This window comes from Bidens hawaiensis, unplaced genomic scaffold (genome assembly GCF_021521415.1).
Source record: "Bidens hawaiensis isolate Kalapana, Puna unplaced genomic scaffold, B.hawaiensis_p1.1 tig00021324_1, whole genome shotgun sequence".
In the NCBI taxonomy this organism is placed as follows: Eukaryota; Viridiplantae; Streptophyta; class Magnoliopsida; order Asterales; family Asteraceae; genus Bidens; species Bidens hawaiensis.
This window is the reverse complement of record NW_027493295.1, coordinates 54,437-74,718: the sequence shown is the minus strand read 5'-3', so window position 1 is coordinate 74,718 and position 20,282 is coordinate 54,437.

Below are 20,282 nucleotides of genomic sequence, written 5' to 3'. Positions count from 1 at the left end.
CGCGTCGCACATCAATTCGAATGGCATAGACCAGTCGGGAGTAATCATGATCGGGGCATTAATGAGTTTGTCCTTTAGAAGATCAAACACCTCGATACACTTTTCAGAGAAGACAAATGGAGCGTCTTTCTCTAGTAGCTTGGTCATCGGTCTCGCGATTTTCGAGAAATCTTTAATGAATCGGCGATAGAAACCAACATGACCTAAGAAGCTATGGATGGATCTTACAGACGTGGGCGGGGGAAGATTAGAAATGGTTTCAATTTTAGCTCGATCGACCTCGATCCCCGCACTCGAGATCCTATGTCCTAGGACGATGCCCTCGCGTACCATGAAGTGACACTTCTCCCAGTTGAGGACTAGGTTGGTGTCGACGCAACGAGCCATCATCCTATCAAGGTTGGAAAGACAATGATCGAAAGAATTCCCGAAGACAGAAAAATCGTCCATGAAGACCTCCATGGAATCCTCGATCATGTCGTGAAAGATCGCCACCATACATCGCTGGAAAGTAGCTGGAGCGTTACAGAGTCCAAAGGGCATGCGTTTATAGGCAAACGTACCGTAGAGGCAGGTGAATGTGGTTTTCTCCTGATCATCGGGAGAGATCGGGATTTGGAAATACCCGGAGAAACCATCCAGAAAACAGTAGTACTGCTGACCCGCCAAACGCTCAAGCATCTGATCAATGAAGGGTAGAGGAAAGTGATCTTTCCTAGTGGCATCGTTCAGTCTGCGGTAGTCGATGCAAACTCTCCAACCGGTCACGGTCCTAGTGGGAATAAGCTCGTTCCGTTCATTGGTGACGACAGTCATGCCACCCTTCTTGGGAACCACTTGGACCGGACTCACCCAGGCGCTGAGATGGGAAAAATGATTCCCGCATCAAGGAGTTTAATGATTTCTTTCTTAACGACCTCTAGCATTTTCGGATTAAGCCTCCGTTGAGGCTGAACGACGGATTTGTAATTATCCTCCATGAGGATTTTATGAGTGCAGAACGAGGGATTAATCCCTTTGATGTCGATAATTTTCCATGCTATCGCTTCCTTGTGCGCTTTCAGCACCTTCAACAACTTCAACTTCTCAACCTCCGTCAAGGCAGACACGATGATGACGGGTAGCTTCCTCTCCTCGTCCAGGAATGCATACTCCAGATGATCGGGTAGATCCTTAAGTTCTAAAGACGGAGGAGGGCTCTCAACGGAGGGTCGGTCCCTCGGATCGTCTCGCACGATCTCAATAGTTGACTCTGAATCTAAGGATTGTGACACGGTTTCATCCATCAATGGTTGAGTGCTCATGGCAACCATCTCGACCTCTGAAATCTCCCTATCGAGAATCTGTGGGTCCAAGGTAGGTCCTCCACAGATGTCAGTGAAAAACTCCCGCACATGCGATACGATGGTGTCAACGAAATATAGGGAGTCGTCCGCTGACTTGGGGTGTTTGAGTGACTGTCTTACGTCAAAGGTGACGTTATCATCCCCAACTTTCAGAATCAGTTTTCCCTCAAGGACGTCGATCAATGCCTGTGCGGTGGCAAGGAATGGTCGGCCTAAAATGAGCGGGACACTATCATCCTCATTCATATCCAGAATGACAAAGTCCACCGGGAAGATGAACTTGTCGATACGAACAAGCATGTTCTCGACCACCCCTCGCGGGTATTTCATAGAACGATCAGCAAGTTGGATAGTCATTCGGGTTGGCCTCGGTTAGCCAAGACCTAACTTACAGAACACAGAATACGGCATGAGATTGATGCTGGCCCCAAGGTCGGCCAAAGCATGTCGAACAGCATCGTCACCTAAGATGCAGGAAATTGTGAAACTCTTAAGATCGGCCATCTTTTCAGGAAACTTGCTCTGCAAAACTGCAGAGCACCCAACACTCAACGGAATAGAAGAGAACTCAGCCAGCTTCTCCTTATTGGAAAGAATGTTGTTGAGGAATTTGGCATATTTGGGCATTTGAGTAAGCGCCTCAAGGAAAGGAATATTTAGGTGAAGCTGCTTGAGAAGTTCAAGGAACTTGGAGTTTTGCCCCTCGTCTCTGTCTGATCGGAGTCTCCCAGGATAAGGCAATTTGGGTTTGTAGACTCTGAGAGGTGGGTTTGATGATGATGGTATATTGGTCGGCTTCATACTCGCTGGAATAGTCTGCTGGCGTGCCTCGGCCGGAGGAGACTTCATCTGGATCTCCTCGTCCACCTGCTCCTCTTCATCGACCGCATGTGTGACAACTCTCGAAGGATTACCCTCTTTTTCTCTTCTTGCACAACTTCTAGTAGTCACTGCTTTGGCGAACCCTCTCAGATATTTCTCAGTATTACTTGGTAGTGAACCTAGTGCTCTCTCGGATAACTGGCTGGCAATCTCTCCGACGTGACGCTCAAGATTAGCTAGAGACGTGGCTTGGTTCTTCAACATAGCATCGTGTTCCGCAAATTTCGCCTCATTCGTCACTAGGTTCCTCTCATCTCGCTTCAACAGCTCAGCCATCATCTCCTCCAGTGAGGCTTTCTTCTCCTCTCTTCCCGCTTCTCTCGACGCTGGTTTTGGTATTGGGCTTGGTAGCCACTGGCTTGTCCCCCTCGATAGTTATTCTGATTTCTCCAACCAGTGTTCCCGCCGAAGGCGGGGTTTTGATATCTCAAGGGGTTGTTGACGAAGTCAACCTCCTCCTGAGTGCTACCCGGATTAACAAGGAAGTCAATGGTGTCGTGACCCCCTCGGCAAACCTCACACTTCGCGACGCTCTTAACGGTAAGATCTTTAACGAGTTTTTTCAAAGCATCAATCTGCGCCTGCATGCTAGTGCTCGAATCGACCTGAAGTGCTCCTCTCGATGACGTGGAAGAATTTCTTCCCCCGTGCCCCTCGTAGCTCGCTGCTAGATCATCAAAAAGGATGACACACTCATCAGGATCTTTGTTCTTAAGGAGGTTCCTGTTAGCAGTTTGGTTCAACATCTCTCTCACGTGCTGTGTGGCTCCATTGTAGAATTTCTCGATGAGCATCCACTGGTCTAAACCGTGGTGAGGACAACTAAGAAGAAGGTCTTTGAATCTTTCCCAAACATCCCCGAAAGACTCGTCGGACTTCATGCGGAAGGAACAAATCTCCTCACGGAGTCGAGCGGAATTAGATGGCGGAAAGAATTTGGTCATGAATTTCTCTTGAAGGCCCGCCCAAGTGGTGATGGATCCAGCAGGTAGAGACTTCAGCCATTTGTAGGCTTTTCCGGTGAGTGAGAAGGGAAAAATACGGAGATAGATGGCTTCATTGTTCATGTTGCCAATATTGAAAGTTTCGCAGATATGAACAAACATGTCGATATGGTTTGAAGGATCTTCGCTCTCTAGCCCTTCGAATTGGAGTGCGGTTTTGATGAGTTGCATGACGTGGGCATGAATGGACCAGTTACCAGCGGTGGCACCGTTCGGTAAAGTGATGCTTTAATGAGGATTCGTTGTCGGCCTACCATTGTCAGCTACTACTCTCCTAGGCGGTTGGACACCCATGTTCCTATCACTAGTAGATGCGGAAGAAATAGAAGTAGAAGAAGAATCAGAACCTGTTGGTGAAATAGAACGCTCTCTCTCGGACTGGACTTTCTCGGTGTCGTCAGACGTTTCAAGCTTCGGCGGTCCTTGTGAGCGGGTATGACGCATACGAATATAAAGAAAAACTAAAATTAACTAAGATAAAATTAAACTAAAAACAAATAAAAGCGAATAAGCAGGTAAAAAGAAAACAGGTAAGTCCCCAAACTCGGGTCGTTCTCTAATTGCCTCAGACCGTGTCCCCGGAAACGGCTCCAAAAACTTGATGTGCGAAAAAATATATATAAATAAAACACGAATCGTAACTAAGCTTTAAAACCAAACAATCTATCATAGTTCAAACAAACAGTAAGTGTACCGATCGCGTATCGCAAAGATAAGAAAAGTCCGGATATCGAACTCGAAGACACGTGAGAACGGCTCAAATAATAGACCCTAATCCAAGTCCTACCCTAATAATATTTGTAATTGATTTTAATATTTTTTTATATTTTAATTAATTTAAAACTAACTTACTTAACTTAACGAAACTAACAAGAAAACTTAACTGCACTTACGGAGCTTTTAACAATTATGGAGAAACGACTACCTAGGCAAGAATCCTACTGACAGTTCAAAGGTTAACGGAATTAACTAATCACACGACACCGGGATCTTAAAATAATCAACTAAGGCTTATTAAAGTTCGCTAGATCACCTCTCGGTCTCACCAACTAACCCTCACAAATCTAAGAAAATTGAATAAATGCACCGGTAAAAAGATTACTAACGTACCCAAATGACGCATCTCGGCTCGAACTCAACGACACAAAACCCGCTACAAATTGGTACTAGCAATTATAGGGATAAAGGTGTAACAATATTTAACTTGATCTAAGACACATATATGCACGCAAAACTAAACCGGATAAGACCAAAACTCGCTCTCGCGCAATTCTAACCTAACCGAATAAAGACGCGAGACAAACCGACTCCCTATTACCTCTTGGTCGCAAGGAAGGTGAAACTATTGAATTTTAATAATTAATCGCCCAAAAGATTCCTATGGTCGCGCTAACCACAAACAGATCAAAAAACACCAAGTCTAAGACCTAAACGCAGAACTCTAACCAAACGACACACAATCAATCAATCAAAGTAATACGCGGGATCACAAGCAATAATTATATAAAAACAATATTTTAACACATCAAAGATTAAATCAAATAAAGCTTTTCAATAATAATAAGTCATGTAATTAATTAAAACCAAATAAACCGTCAAATAATGTCAATAATCATCTCAACCTAGGTAGTTACAAAAGATTTAGCCAATGATTATAACCAACGAAAACTTAACATATTCAAAAGTCATAAGCATCATATCATGAAATATATAGATGAACATATTAAAAAAAATGCAAACCACTTTAAATTGAAATATGTGTTCTTTACCCACTTATGTTGCTGCTATCCGCTGACCAAGAATAATATTCACTCTTGTTTTGTTCGTTGCTGCCCCAAAAGTCTCCAACCACAAAACAAAATTGTTTTCTTCCTTCTTTTGCTGCCACCACGAGCCGACCACACAAAACTTCACTATAATATTTGTTTTTTTGTCTTTTGTTTATGCTCCCTCGTATGAAACAATTATTTGAGGTGCTTAATATTGTTTTTTGTTTCTTTCCTCTTGCACCAAGCTGCCGTCTCTCCCTTCTTTGGTGTTAGGGGTTTTTTTTTATTTGTGTTATAACATAATAACACAAGTAAGGCTCATAAAAAATGGGCTTTTGGGTCGGGCTTAATTTGGTTCTTCCAAAAATTGATCATAAAGGCCTTTAAATGTCTTGCAAAAACCCGAACTTTTTCCTTTTTAAAGCTCGTAACCTACACAAAATAACAAACTTTGTAAGATCAAGTTAAAACGAGTTAAAATCATTATTGTTATATACTTAAGCCATTAAAAGATGATAAAAAGATAAGGAAAATAAGTGTGTTTTACAATACATCAGTAAATTATTCACACGCACTCGTAGAGCCTAGTTCCCACTAACCTTAGGCCATATTTCATTCTCCTACACAAGATCCGTTTGAAATTTGAAGGATGACGATGCGACCCTACCTCTTCAGATTCTCATGATGCGTAACTCCGTTATTAATATTATTGTTATTTTAACTCTTAGAACCTATTTACGGAATACTTAGATTTCTAGTAACTCCATCTTGTTACTCTAGTTAGATATCCTATAACTTAATTTTAGTAACTCTAATAAAGTATGATAATTTTCCATTATCACGATAATCTTTTGTGTTGATTTAATGATTATTATGTGGTTGTGAATATTTCCTATATTTATTCACACGCCTTCAATAATTAATAATGACCTTTGTCTATTTCTGCTATTCGAAAATGATAGAAATGACAATAAACCACCCAAAATAAGACAAACACCTGCCATTAGAAGATCTAAGTTATCGACCTTCATTGAAAAATTAGTTCAACAACTAACACAATACATTAACACTACATTGAAGCAACAATCAAGGACGTAGTGCAAATAAAGACACTAGCAATGGAGCTACTATTTGAAATCCACTAGGAAGAGTAAGATTGAAAGTGTATGATGATTCCAAGAGCTATTATAACCCAATAGTATACATTAAGTTGAACATTAGGTAAACAAGAAATTCGATAGATAGCGATAAGCAAACCCAATGCTATACACGGAATTCAGTAGCTAGCAATAAGCAAACCCAATGTTGTTTTGATAAATGCGGATTGTTCCAAGTTCAAAAATTAGAATGCTAGAGAAAGATCCATGGAAGCTCATAAGGATTCACTTAGTTATCACTGAATAACCATTATGTTCTTACACCTATCTATACTAGAGCCGAGTTAAGTTTGATATCCAAACAATTAGGGTTATCTCTTGCTAGAAGACCAATCGACTTAGATAAAAGATAGTCATTAAGTTTACTTATGAAAATAAAAACCGCTATAATCATTAGTGACTTTAATCTTCCGATAGAAACCCGTAACCTTTGTAATGATCTATATACATATCGAATTAGACAACCTCAATATAGACATAGGCTAATTATATGAAAATCATGCTGAGATCGTGGTTCAGAAGGCTAGTGTGTTTACCACTCGCCAGTGGTGAAACTCTAGCGATCCATGGTGATCAGTATGATACCAAATTGATGATTTTTACCAAGACACGCAAGCTATTGCACGAAGAATACCCTACGCATTGCGATATTCCTACAACTCAAGATTATGTAGAAGTTTTCCCTATAGATTTTCCTAGACAATTCCCGTCAAGAAGTTTAGACTAGATCTTGTATAAGATGACGCACCGATATCTAGATCTCCGTACAGATTGGCATCATTAGAAAAACAAAATCTATTCAAACAACTCTAGGAACTGGAATTGAACAAACCGGCCATTATAATTCGATGCCCATTATCAAGAATTTATGATCTATTTGATTAGTTTCAAGGTTGACTTGATCCATACCCGAAGATCGACTTACCAACTAGGTATCAATAGAATAAGACCTTCTAAAGACATTTAGAAACACGATAAGACCATTATAAGTTTGTAAGTCATACCAGTCAGATTGACAAATAAGTTGTAATGTTCTTGAATATCATGAATAAGATATGCAAATCCTACCTAGATGATATAAACATATTTACTCATGAACCAAGAAAATTCAGGAACAACACTTTAAACTAAATTGATGATAGCTAAAGAATGAAAATTTGTACTCTCTAAGTATGATTTATGGATTTGGGAAATTCATTTTGTTGGACACATAATCAGTAAGAAAGGTATACATGTAAAGATTGAAGCAATTGAGGATTTGGAGACACCAAGGTCTCCTACCTAAGAGCGACATTTTTTAGGCCTTAATAGGAATTATTGGAGATGTGTAGTTAAGATTAGCTTGACCTTGGATGACATTATCCCAAAAGGGTAAGAAATATGCCTGAAACAATAAGATAAGAGGAAGCTTCTCAATCACTAAGCAAAAATTTTGTAATGCACTATCTTGCCCCTCCCAGAAGGAGCACATAGATTTGTAGTGATTGTGATGTTCTACGCTTAGGTCTTGTATGCATGCTTATGCAGAAAGACAAAAGATGATAGTATATGCATCATTATAACTCAATGTGCATAAGAAGCATTATACAACTCACATTTTAGAGCTAGGAGTTATTGTTTTTACTATAAAAGACCTGAAGACACCCTCTTTATAGAACAAAGTGTATAAACTACACCCACCATAAGGGCTTTCTATGTGTTGTAGATCAAATGAAATTCAAAATGGGGCAGCCCATTGAAGTAGAACTACTCAATAATTACAATTGCGATATTTGTTACCACGCCGGTAAAATGAATATTGTAGCTGATGATTGAGTATAACAGAAAAAGCCTTCACATATATGTACGTTGGGATTAACCTTACAAACAAGTCTTACAACTCAGATTGAAAAAGTACAAGGCAAAGTCTTGAAGAAAGAGACATCTAAAATTGATTGAATAAAGTTTAGATGCCTCGATATGAAAATTTATGTGAATTAGTATTAGACGAACGCATAAGTCTAAATGCTCAATTCATCATAGAATTCATAAACGAATTCCCACAAACACCTAAGTAAGCACGACACTCTCTAGGTAATAGCAAAACGTTTAGTTCATTCTCTAACCATTAGGAAAAAGATAAGATGAAGAAAATAATTGATTCCTAACGGAAATAATGCTAGAGTAATCTTGTAAGGTAAATTGACAATTATGGTTCCGGAACATAATTGTGAATTTACAGGTGCATTTGAACTCTAATAAGGCTTTTTTTGTCAACGATCGGGTTAACTCTCCAAGAATCTATGAAATACGCGCCTACCATTGGCTTATTTTCTTTTAGCAGTTATCTTCCAATGTTACAATTTTTCCATTGGGAGCCGTATACGGAAATAAATTTTCAACCATCACATTACTAAGCTAAGCTAGAGGGAAATTGAGTCTTCGTTATATTGGACTCATTCGAAATCGCCAATCGAGCTGGTCCAATTGTGTGTAGGCTTGAATTACCTTCGAAAAGTAGTAGAATAAGTTACACGTTGCATGTATTAAATTTAAGGAAATGTCTATCTGACAAATCGCTAATCATTCCTATCAATAGGAGTCCATATGGACATCATGATTCGATTCATAGAAGAACCTACAAAAGTTATGAACAAGAACATTCATAAGCTTAGGCGAAATTTAATCAAGTTAGTCAAAGTCAAGTGCAATTGAAGACTTGGTCTTGAGTTCACTTGAAAATATCTACAATAGACGAAAAGAATATAACTTCATCTATCTCTGGTAAGATCAGACTCAAGTACTACCTCCTAAATTTTCGGGACGAAAATTCTTAGAGGAGGAGAGAATGTGACACCCGACTAAAAATTAGCCTAAACCGCGAATAATATAATCTTGATTAGAAATAAAATTACATCATTATGAGAAAAATCTTCTTTATTAGTGATCTAGATGTTTCAAAGTCAACAAAAAGTGTAAAAATCGCCACGTAATGAGCCTGATGTGGAATAACCTTGTGTAATGAGTCAAAAAGTAAATAAATCCTTAAAGGCACTAAATTATCTTAAAAAAATAAAATACATATTAAAGTAGTCGAGACAATGTAGAAACTTAATATTAGAAAGCCCGAATCGCAAAAATTGCAAAATAAGTAACCGAGTGTCGGTGGACGACCCGGTAAGGACCCAACGTCAACTATTTCCAAAAATTAGTTTCTTTGGCTTGTATTATCTAGAATCCAATTTCGTTCAAAGTCTGACAAAAATTATTAGAAACGGATATCGTTTGATTAGCTAAAATTCGTTAGACGTTAAAACGGAAACATAATATTATTGTTTAAAGCCCCATTTTTCCCACCCTTTCCCCTTTGGACTGGCTCATCCCCTTAACACCTCACCAAAACCACCTCCTTCATTCTCCAATCCCCAATCACCAAATCACCACACCAATCATTAACATCTTCTAGAAGGTGTTGTGTTGTAACAACCCCACTCCTCCACCTTTCACTCTACCATCCCACTCATTACTCTACACCACCCTCTCCATCTCCCTTAAAAAGCTACGGCCAAACACCCCTTGAGCACCCACACACAAATCAAATTTCAAACATAAACACTCACACACATAATCGAGAATTTATGAAGACCTAAATCAAAGAACAAGAAATGATTAAGCTACTAGGAAGAATTAGGAAAGAAGCACACTACTTTCACTCATTCTTAACAATATCTTCATCTTCCAAAATCTCCAAAGACAAGTAAGTATGATTTAAGGTTGATTAATATGATTAAGGATATGAGACTAGTTGTTATTGTGATTGATTGAAGCTTGAAGGATGAAAATATGGATAAGGCATGGGTGTATATATGGACCGTAGGTATGTATATATGTGCAAGAGGGAAGGTCAAGCTCATTTACACATGCATACATACATTCTAAGGATCCTACATTGATGGTTAAATGTGATTCTAAGTGTTGTAAATATCTTAAATAATTGATACAAATTTGAATGAACAAAATGTTATGGTTTGTTGTTAATGGATTTAGGATGACTAATGAATCAATAATTGATAATATGGATTTGAATTATTGAAGATTGTTGTTAGAAATAAACCAAAACAAGAACTTGCTCATAAAGTGAAAATTGGGGATTTTTTTTGTTTTGGATTAATCAAAAGGTTTTGGATGAATTATTGAATCAAAAATTGATATGGGATAACCTAATTGAAAGTAAGATAGGTTATATGCTAGAATTAATAGTTAGAACATGAAGATAAACAAAGATTGGTAAAAGTTACTAAATAAGGAAACTTTAATTTAAGAAAATATGAAATTGGATCTTTTGTGAATACTTGTGATAAAGGTAATCAAAATATGATTAATAACAACCTTAAACTAAAATAAGGTGTATAAATGGAAACTTGGAATAGTTAACACATTGGTTAAATTGGATAACAACTTACTAGATATAGAAACTTTGTTGAATGGTGAATTACAAGAATAAAACGGGAATAGAACACTTAAATGCATGAAACCCTATCAAACTAATTGAATGAACTAAATTTGAAATTGTATTTAACCAAAGTGGAAGAATTAAATCAATTAGAATTATCAAGTATTAAAAGTTACTATAATAGGAAACCTTATTAGAACAACACTTAGAAAATTTATAAAAATCCATGATCTTGGGATTTGAATGATTTATTAAAGATTGATAAAGATGTGAATAATGTAAAAGAGATTAATCATGGAATCTTCAAAAAGTTCATACTTAACTTTATTGAAAAGAAATATACTTGAATCATAAACTTAGATTCTTCCAAAATGGAATAAGAACTATATATTGAAAAGTAATATTTTGACTTGATATGTACTTACAAAATAGGTTAAAGATCTGAACTTTTAAAAGTAATTAATAATACTTGCAAATATAAAAATAAAAAGCTTAATTAGTAACATTGTTAATAAAACCTAGAATATGAAATAGGAACCTAAAACTCGATTAAACGGGTCTTATGGACTTATATGGTCAAAACTGCAATTTATGGAGAATTATGTGTCATTATATGTGTGTTTAGTTCATAAGATTGTTAGTATAGACCTATTCTGTTTATTTGGCTTGTCGGTAACGTTAACGGTCAAAAAATCGGCTTTTTGAACGAAACCAACACGACTACTAGGGACTGTTTAGAACAGCCCTTAAAGTGGCAAATTACTCATGTATAACATAATTTAATACATGAGAAAAGGAAAAGATAATAAAACTTAGTCCTAAAACGGTCCGTGTCGCGAAAACGACACGAAAACGTTAAAAAGTTGCTATTTTAAGAAAATATTAAAAAAATGAAAATAATATATTTTCACAAGTTAAGTTGTAAACCTTGATTAATATGTATGTAACAATTACCTTACATAACTTATAAGTTATATTTTAAACGAAAAACCGAAACAGTTCATTTTAAACACAAAACCGACGAAACCGACAACACTTGTGAAAAATAAAAGAGTACTATTTTCTTAAAACTTTTCAGCAACTGAAACTTAAGATATATTATTATATTTATATATTTTAATTGATTATTAATTGACTTAGTTAATTAAATAATAGTTAACGGAAAACCGAACTAGGTGTACTCGTTTATTTGCTTATGTGCTTATGTGGACACTAGATTATGACTAATAAGCTAAAAAGAGTTTTGTATAAAAACTAAGTTTTTATTAACAAAATTTGTACTAATATAGGACATGGGATTTTGTAACGAAAAGCTGCAAACCGTGAGTTTCTCTTTCGAACCCCCATCGTTTTTTAACTGAAACTTTTTTAATCGATATTTAATTGTGTTTTGGGGGAAAAACATATTCTTCATTTATTGTAAAGGAATTTTATTTTACAAACCGTGTCAAATCCGGGATGAGTCTAGTTGGCTAAATAACGGTTAACCCTAGAAAGGGGCACATAAATATGGGTAGATCTATCGGGGTGACGCCCCCCCACTTCTAATGTCATCGGGTTAAAAGTGGGTATATTTTGAGTCTGGTATGTATCGTGTTATCAACTATGATAGTCATACGTAATGTTGTATTCTTTGCTCGTCTACAACAGCACGATTTGTTTAAGAAGTAAAATGCCTATTGTTTTGTGATGTAATGACGGTAGATCATTACATATGATATAATGGTGGTAGACCATTATACACTGGATATTTTAGATATAATTCGGGGTGTAGTGACGATTACACACGAATTGATATCGGATATAATGACAGAAGATCATTATATGGATGTTGTTTTCGATTCATATATATATATATATATATATATATATATATATATATATGGACTATTTTGTTATAAAAGGGAAACTCACAAACACATTGTGTTGACCGTTACTTTAATATGCTTTTCAGGTAATTAAATGAAGTATGGAAGCTTCGCTAAGAGCTTGGGAAAATAGTGGCGTGTGTTTGAATGAAAATTGTTGACCTTATGTTGAACTTGTAATTTGAATTAAAGACCGTGTAATATGACACGTGTAATAGCTCTGATGGTTAAATAAAGTTCAACATTTATTAGAAATCTATTGTTAAATTTGATTGGCTGAAACGACGTCTGTCACCACCCGGAAGACTTGGTCAAAGTCTTCCGCTGTTAAATTAAGGTTTTCGGGGTGTGACGCCTTTGACCACAGCAGACGAGTAGCTCGAGAAGGTATGGAACTTGATAATAAGTTGTTCCAAACAACCACTCTCGGTAAGTTAATAAATTCAAACACTACATTTATTTCGGTCAAAGATAACATTTTTGTGTATTTAATGTTGACTTTCTTGAATAGATCAACTAATGAAGAAACAATCTGAATGAAATGCTGATGAAGCATCAAGTATATATGAACTTACCGAAGAAACAATCCTTCGTAGGTCGCCATATTCTGTTTCCACCATAATCTTTCCATATGGATGAACGCTGCCATTCGATTTCGTAGGTAATCTGATCTGAATTTGGGTTTTCATGATTTAATCTTGTTGTAAAATTAGGTTAATTCTTATCCAATTGCAAAGTTGTTTAAGGTCTTTCGGATTTCTCCATGTGAACTTGTGATTTGTTGAAGGAGTTCGTGTGATTTAGATTTGCTCTGTGAAAGATTGTGGTGGAAACAGTAACATGATTGAAGGTTTTATAAATGGCAATTACGGGTATCATGAGTAACACTAGTCACAGTTTGGTATGACTACATTTCCCCTATTTCAGCCGGAGCTCGGCCCTAAAAGTTAGTTTGTTTAATAAACGAGCCCGAGCTCGAGCTCGTTTGTGAGCCTAAATGAGTCTTTTATCTAATAGTAGTAATAATAATAATTATTGTATATATATTATGAATAACAAAGTAACTCTATTTTAATAGTAGTCATTTAATGCACTTTTAACATGACAAAGCTAACAATTCCGTGTTATTGATGCCTCAAAACAAGAATGTACAGAAAAGATAAAAACAAAAAGATAACAAATGAAAGTTAAAACTCTATTTTAAAGAATTTGAAACCATAAAGAAAAGAGATAAAACTTTGCACAAGAAAGTTTGGGCGGGACAAGTCGGGCTAAGTATCTTAGGTTATGGGTCAGGTCAAAGGTACAATGAGTTCGGGCCAAAACATGTCATTTTTAAAAATATATTAAATTGGTTGAAACGGGTAGTAACCAATTTTCATTTGTTATTCATTGATTCATTGGTTTATTCTTTCATTTGATAGGGGCTGCAACAGCAGGATATGTGCAAGTTTTATTACTATTACTTTATTAGTAAGTGAAAGCTTCATTCACTATTTTAAACTGCTGCTTGATTTTATTTTTTTTAAACGCATTAAAATTTCATTAAAAAGGGTTCTAGCCATACCTTTACAGCTGAAATTGTGATAATAGGCAAGTCAACCAGCCAAACCATTTAAAATAAGTAGGGTTGTAAACGAACCGAACAAAGCCTTGTTCATGTATGTTTCTTTAGCATTAAACTCGTCACGAACGGTAACCAAATGGGAAATCTTGTTCGTGTTCGTTTGTTAAGAAATTTAACTTGTTTCTTAAGAAATTTAACTTGTTCAAAAACGTTCACGAACGCCACCTAACATGTACTGTTTAAGCGAGACTTTATAAAACAGACCATTAACGAAATAAACTGAACAAAAACCATAAAATTATAAAATTTAAACGTTAGGTTGGTTATTACAAATAAAATATTATAAAAACATAAAACAAGCCTTTAACTAGCGAACATAAACAAATGAACATAAACGATCATAAACGGACACTTTAACCAACGTTTACGTACACAAATAAAAGAACACAACCTTTGTTAATGTTCGTTCATTTAACCTGTGTTTGTTCGTTCATTTAACCTGTGTTTGTTCGTTCATTTAACTGGAAGTGACTTTTAACATTTGACTTAGGTAATATGCTTTGTCACTTTTGTAATTCTATATCATTGTTAGTTTATAATTACTTAACATACAAAATTAATAATGAAATTCCATCAATTTGGTTTGGTTTGGTTTGATTTTAAGTATATGAAAAACTACACACGAACCAGTACCAAAGATTTAGGCTCAAGTTCATTTTCATGGGCCTTTTTTTACTATGGGTCAAAATGGGTTTGTCTCAAAACTAGTGAGTTTTTGGTCAAAACGAGTAACCTTTAGGTTTATTACAAATCAAATGGGCCAGTTGACTTGCAAACAATAACTTTACGTTTCAGTTGACTTTTTGAATAAGTGAATACTTTTTTTTTATGTTAAACCTTATTATTATTGTTATTTTTTCTACTAAGCTCATAGTTGAAGTCTTCAAGTTTAATACTTGCAGCAAACAAACACATGAACTTGGCTTCCGACTAATAAAAGAAGTTTAAAAAGAAGCCGAGGTATGCCATGAACAAACCCAAACAAAAATCGAAGGTTTGGTTTTATTAATTTTGTGAAAATCGAGTTTTTGGTTCGGTTTTTGTTTGTTTGTACAAATTAGTCAAACCGTTTGTATTATTTTTTGTTTTTTTTTTTATTTTTGATAGTGTAGTAATTAGTGTAATCCATTTTTTGTTGCGGTCATATGTGCATTTTTGCGGAACCGAGAATTTTTAGATGACGGAAAAGAGCCTTGTGTTGTTGCATCACGAGAGTTTTGATGTATATGATATAAGGTGTGATTTATCTTTATCTCTTTTTTGCCGTTTTATGTTATGACTTTCATATTAGTAGATTTTCTAGATTCATTGTTCATTAGTTTATCTTTTATTTTATTATGTTCAATTGCTAAAACCCCCTTTTGTTCATACAAACTTTCTACCATGTATTTCTTAGACCCCTAAAATGCATAGTGGATCCTTGGGGGGGAACAAGAAGTTCATGAACCATCTCAGCTGCTTGAGAAGTGATGATCTAATCCGTGATGAGGGCATGGATGTCAAGTCATATATTTGGGGTATATGTTGTTAGTCATCTAATCATTTGGGAGATTGAAATGCAACATAACACATGTATTGGGTTCTCAGATAAAAATGCTACAAATCTGAGTTAAAATGTTTCTATTAATTATGGGCATTGGTCAGGGGGTCTAAACGAGCCGAGGTCTTCCATATGTAGTAATGTTAAAAATATTTAAAAATACAAACCTAACTTATTAACTAAATTGAGATATGTAAGTGTCATCGTATAGTAGACCACATCGATGTTACGAATAAGAAAACTACTAGACATATTATATAAATCACGATAGAATTGATAAGCTAACCAAAAATGAGTAACACGTTGAGAATTGTTGTCGCCGCCGCATCGTGCGGGTTTCAACTAGTATATGCGTGTGTGTGTGTATATATATATACTAGGTTAGAACCCGTGTAACACACGGGTTTTTAATAAAATAAAATAGCAAAAAATAATAGAATAAATAATTAGAAAATGTGAAACATGAAAAAAAACTATTCACAAGTCACTCAACTTTTTTTCTTCTTCTTATTTGTTGCAATTGAAATTTTGGATGCATTTTAACCCTTGATTTAACCATTCTAAACTGAGGCAAAGATTTTTATCATCAAAATTTGGAAAGAACTCTTCTTATTTTTCTTCTTTTTTGTTGCAATTTAATTTTTGAATGTATTTTAACTATTGATTTAACCATTCTAAATTGAGGCATAGATTCTTTTATCATCCAAATTAGGAAAGTTCTTTGTTAACAACTTGCCTAATTCTAAAATTTTTACTTTTAACCAATTAACCTTGTGTCTTAATAAACTTCAACATTAGTATTAGTTATATACAACATTAGTATTTTGTAGTAGTTAACAAACGTTTTTACAAAAAAAATTTGTAATATTAAAACACCAACAAAAATCATGTAAAAAGACTTAAATCAATAAAAGATCATATAAACGTCATATTTTAAGTTAACTGCCAAAATGTACACATTCTAAAAAATTGTCTAAATGCTAATTGCCAATAAAAATAGTTAGAAAAAAATATATAACTATAAAACAATTGTTGTAGTGATCAAAATTGCATAAAACTCCTAAATGGTACCCTTTGTTAATAAAAGACATTATTATTAGCTCATATTTAGCATTCAAACATCCAGAAATCTAAAAAGAAACATTAACAAAGAATTATGAAAAACGAAAAGCATACTACCACTTTACATCTCAATATGATTAAACAAAATAAAGGCCATAGCCCATATCACCACTCGTGATGCAACCAAAATTAATAAGATACAACCAACATACACAACCCAACAACTAACATTCAAACGTGTAAACTTAGGACTATTTTTTTTTAAATTAAGTACTTTTGCATTATTTTTTTTAATATGTATTAACTTTTGAATTATTTTTTATTATGAAATCATTTAGTATTGTTTTTTTTTGGATTAAAGTTATATTTATAGGAAATTATATGGTAAGCTATTCAACCAGTTGAACCTTCCGGTATAACCCGATTCAACCGGTTGTACCATTTCTTAGCCCAATCCGGCACAAGTAAAATACCGGTTTTTAAAACATTGGTTGTAACTATGTTATAGTAATGTAATAGTAAGTAATACTAGAGCGACTTAATTTTGAAATACCGGTAATATGGGTATAATCAATACACATGACATTAGTTACGTTTGAATATACTAGTAAAAACCCGCGTGATGCAACGGGGGCGATAACATATAGCACGATACTCGTTTTCTGTCCTAAAAGAATGCATGCAATTGCGTATATATGATGTATCCATGTCATTTTTAGCATGACAATTACAAAAGGGTGCATATTAAGCCAATATCTAGTTGCAATGCAATAAAGCTGGTAACTTCATCACAAAGCAACAATAGTCCATTAACTTCATTACAAAGCAATATTGCATATACACACATGATTTTTGACAACATAGAAATAAATATTATTTTATACCAACTTAAAATTAACAATAGTAACAAAAAGAAAATAAAATCTCAAATGTCCTCTCAATTTCCTTTATTCATCTATTTAAATTGGTTCTCATTCCAGCTTCAAGCTCCTTGTTTGCAGCTTCAAGTTCACACATTGAAATTTATAGTTCGTTATTTGTAGTTTCGAGTTTGCTTTTTGGTCTCAATAGACAAGGTATAACATTGATAGACAGTGGGGTAAGGTAAACCAATGAAACTCGAACATTGTGACCCCTACATGACACTAAAACCAGTAGACTCATATACACAGGATAATATATGCATGATGGAAATCATCCATAAACAGATGACATTAAAACTAAATTTGCGATCTCAGCATTGATAGCAACAGTGAAAAGTAAAACAAAATAAGCAGTTCTATCCTAATAATTCATCATAGTATATACAATAATAATAGAAGTGGTCAAATCAATCAATTTACATGCTAATATAGATGCAAAATCAAGAAACTAATCAATATAATAAAAAACGACACAAGCTTGAGCTAGAAAAAACAACTCTTGTGCCAAGCTCGAGCTTTTAAAAAAGGCTCGGCTAGGCTCATTTACAAATTTAATATCTCCTATAAATTAACCATGACTCGCAAATCTGAATTGCCCAAATCCCAATCAAAATACATATTTTTGAACTGGATAATAGTTTAGAAAGGGTTTTTCTTAACCTTTGTCATTTGAAGTTGTAAGTGCACATTATTAGGAAAACTTTGAAGTTGTTCTGAAAGGAGTTCCAGACCACCTAAGAAAATATGATATATAAATAATGCTACTATATTATTTTGTTACAAAATGACTAACCTTTATAAACATTTGACGCGACGTAATGTTACATGGAGCCTCGACATGTTGCTGAAAATATAATAATGATAATGAATAATAACCAATAAAACGTTATAAAAGCTCCAATAAAGAAAGCATACCAGTAACTCACTTGCAAGAAATGGGATTCAAACTGAACAAATCGAACATAGGCCTGCCACTTCTACTAGGCGTCTGAAACAACAAATTTTAAACAGAAAATTAGTCACAACTTGTTTAAATAAGCAACAAAAACTATTACAATGTAGATAACTTCAACAAACTTGTGGAAGCAACGAAAGAATACCTTTTGCTGGATCGCCTAACTCAGCCAATGGTGTAATATACTTAATTATATCAGGACAATGACTGTAGATAAAGAAATCAAGAACTGTAACAGTTATTCGGGTTTTGTAGTTTCATTCGTTTCAGTTTATTCAATTTCTTTAGTTTCGGTTCCGTTTGAGTTTATTCAGTTTTTGCACTCAGTTTGGTTTCGGTTTTTTAAGTTTTGTTTTTATTCGATTCAGTTTAAGTTTAATCGGTTTTGGTTTCAGTTCGGTTGCTTCAAACCAGATTCATATATTAACCTAGAAACTTGTGTTGTTTTTCAGCTCTAAATCAAACCTTTCTATACTAAACTAAAAAATACCAGTTGTAGTCTAACAGTTTTTAGTTTCAGTTTAGAATTTGTTTTTTCGGCATTTAGTTTCTTTTTACTTACAGACTTACGGTTTTTGGTATCGGTTTGAATTATGTTTTTTCAGTTTGTAGTTTTTTTTCGTTAAATTTTTTCAGTTTTTGGTTTCACTTTGGATTTACTTTTTTTAGTTATTGGTTCCGGTTCAGTTTCAACTGTTTCGTTTTTATTATTGTTTCGTTTATGTTTTTTTATTGGTTTTTGGTTTTGTTTCGGTCCTATATTTTGGTTGTTGGTTTCGTTTTGATTTATGGTTTTTTAGTTTCGTTCTGGTTATTTGGTACATGCGGTCCGTGCTAAATTTATCCCGACGTAACTGCTAGGACTCGAATTCAAGATACCTATACACGAATGGATGATGATAAAAAGTATTTAACCAAAAGACACATCAACAATGTGGTAATGAGTCAACATGTTCGGTAATTTTGCAGTTTGTTAACGGGTCAACTGGTTGTGGCAGTTTGTTAACGAGTCAATTGGTTTTTGATAGTTTGCTAAATTTGCAGCTTTTTTCATTATTTTTTTCCTTTTAAATGATAAATCTTTTCATACTATTCATAATTTACTAACATAACAATGTACTGAATTCAAGATTTGTTTCTTTTGATTTGTATATGTATTTATATATAAGATTTTTAAACCATGTAGTAAATAAATAATATGCATACAATAATAATAGTGTTAATAATAACTATAATTACAATGTCATCCGAATCTTCAATCCGGTTATTCAATAATAATAGTATTAATAATAGCTATCAAGGCCAAAACTTTATGCTAATAGATAGTCATATGAATAATCCATGACCCCCTCTAATCAACTTTCAATATGCTTGAAAACATGATATTAATAAAATAATTATGAAAATATTGTACCTTTCTGTGTAGAGCTGCTGCCTGCTTGCATTTCAATGCTGACCTTGATAGCTTCAATTATGCCATGCATTTCATTTGAGATGGTCTTTGGATTGATGTTCGAGTCAACAGAAGATAGGCCTGAAAACGAACCGAACGAACACGAATGAGGCTTGTTTGTGTTAACTCGTTTAACTTTTTAACCAAACAAATGAACGAACTCAAAGACTTATACAAAAAAAAATCTTCTTAATGTTCTAAATGAACAGTTAACAAACAAATTTCTTCTTAATATTCAAATCCGGATTAAAGTCTAAATGCTAT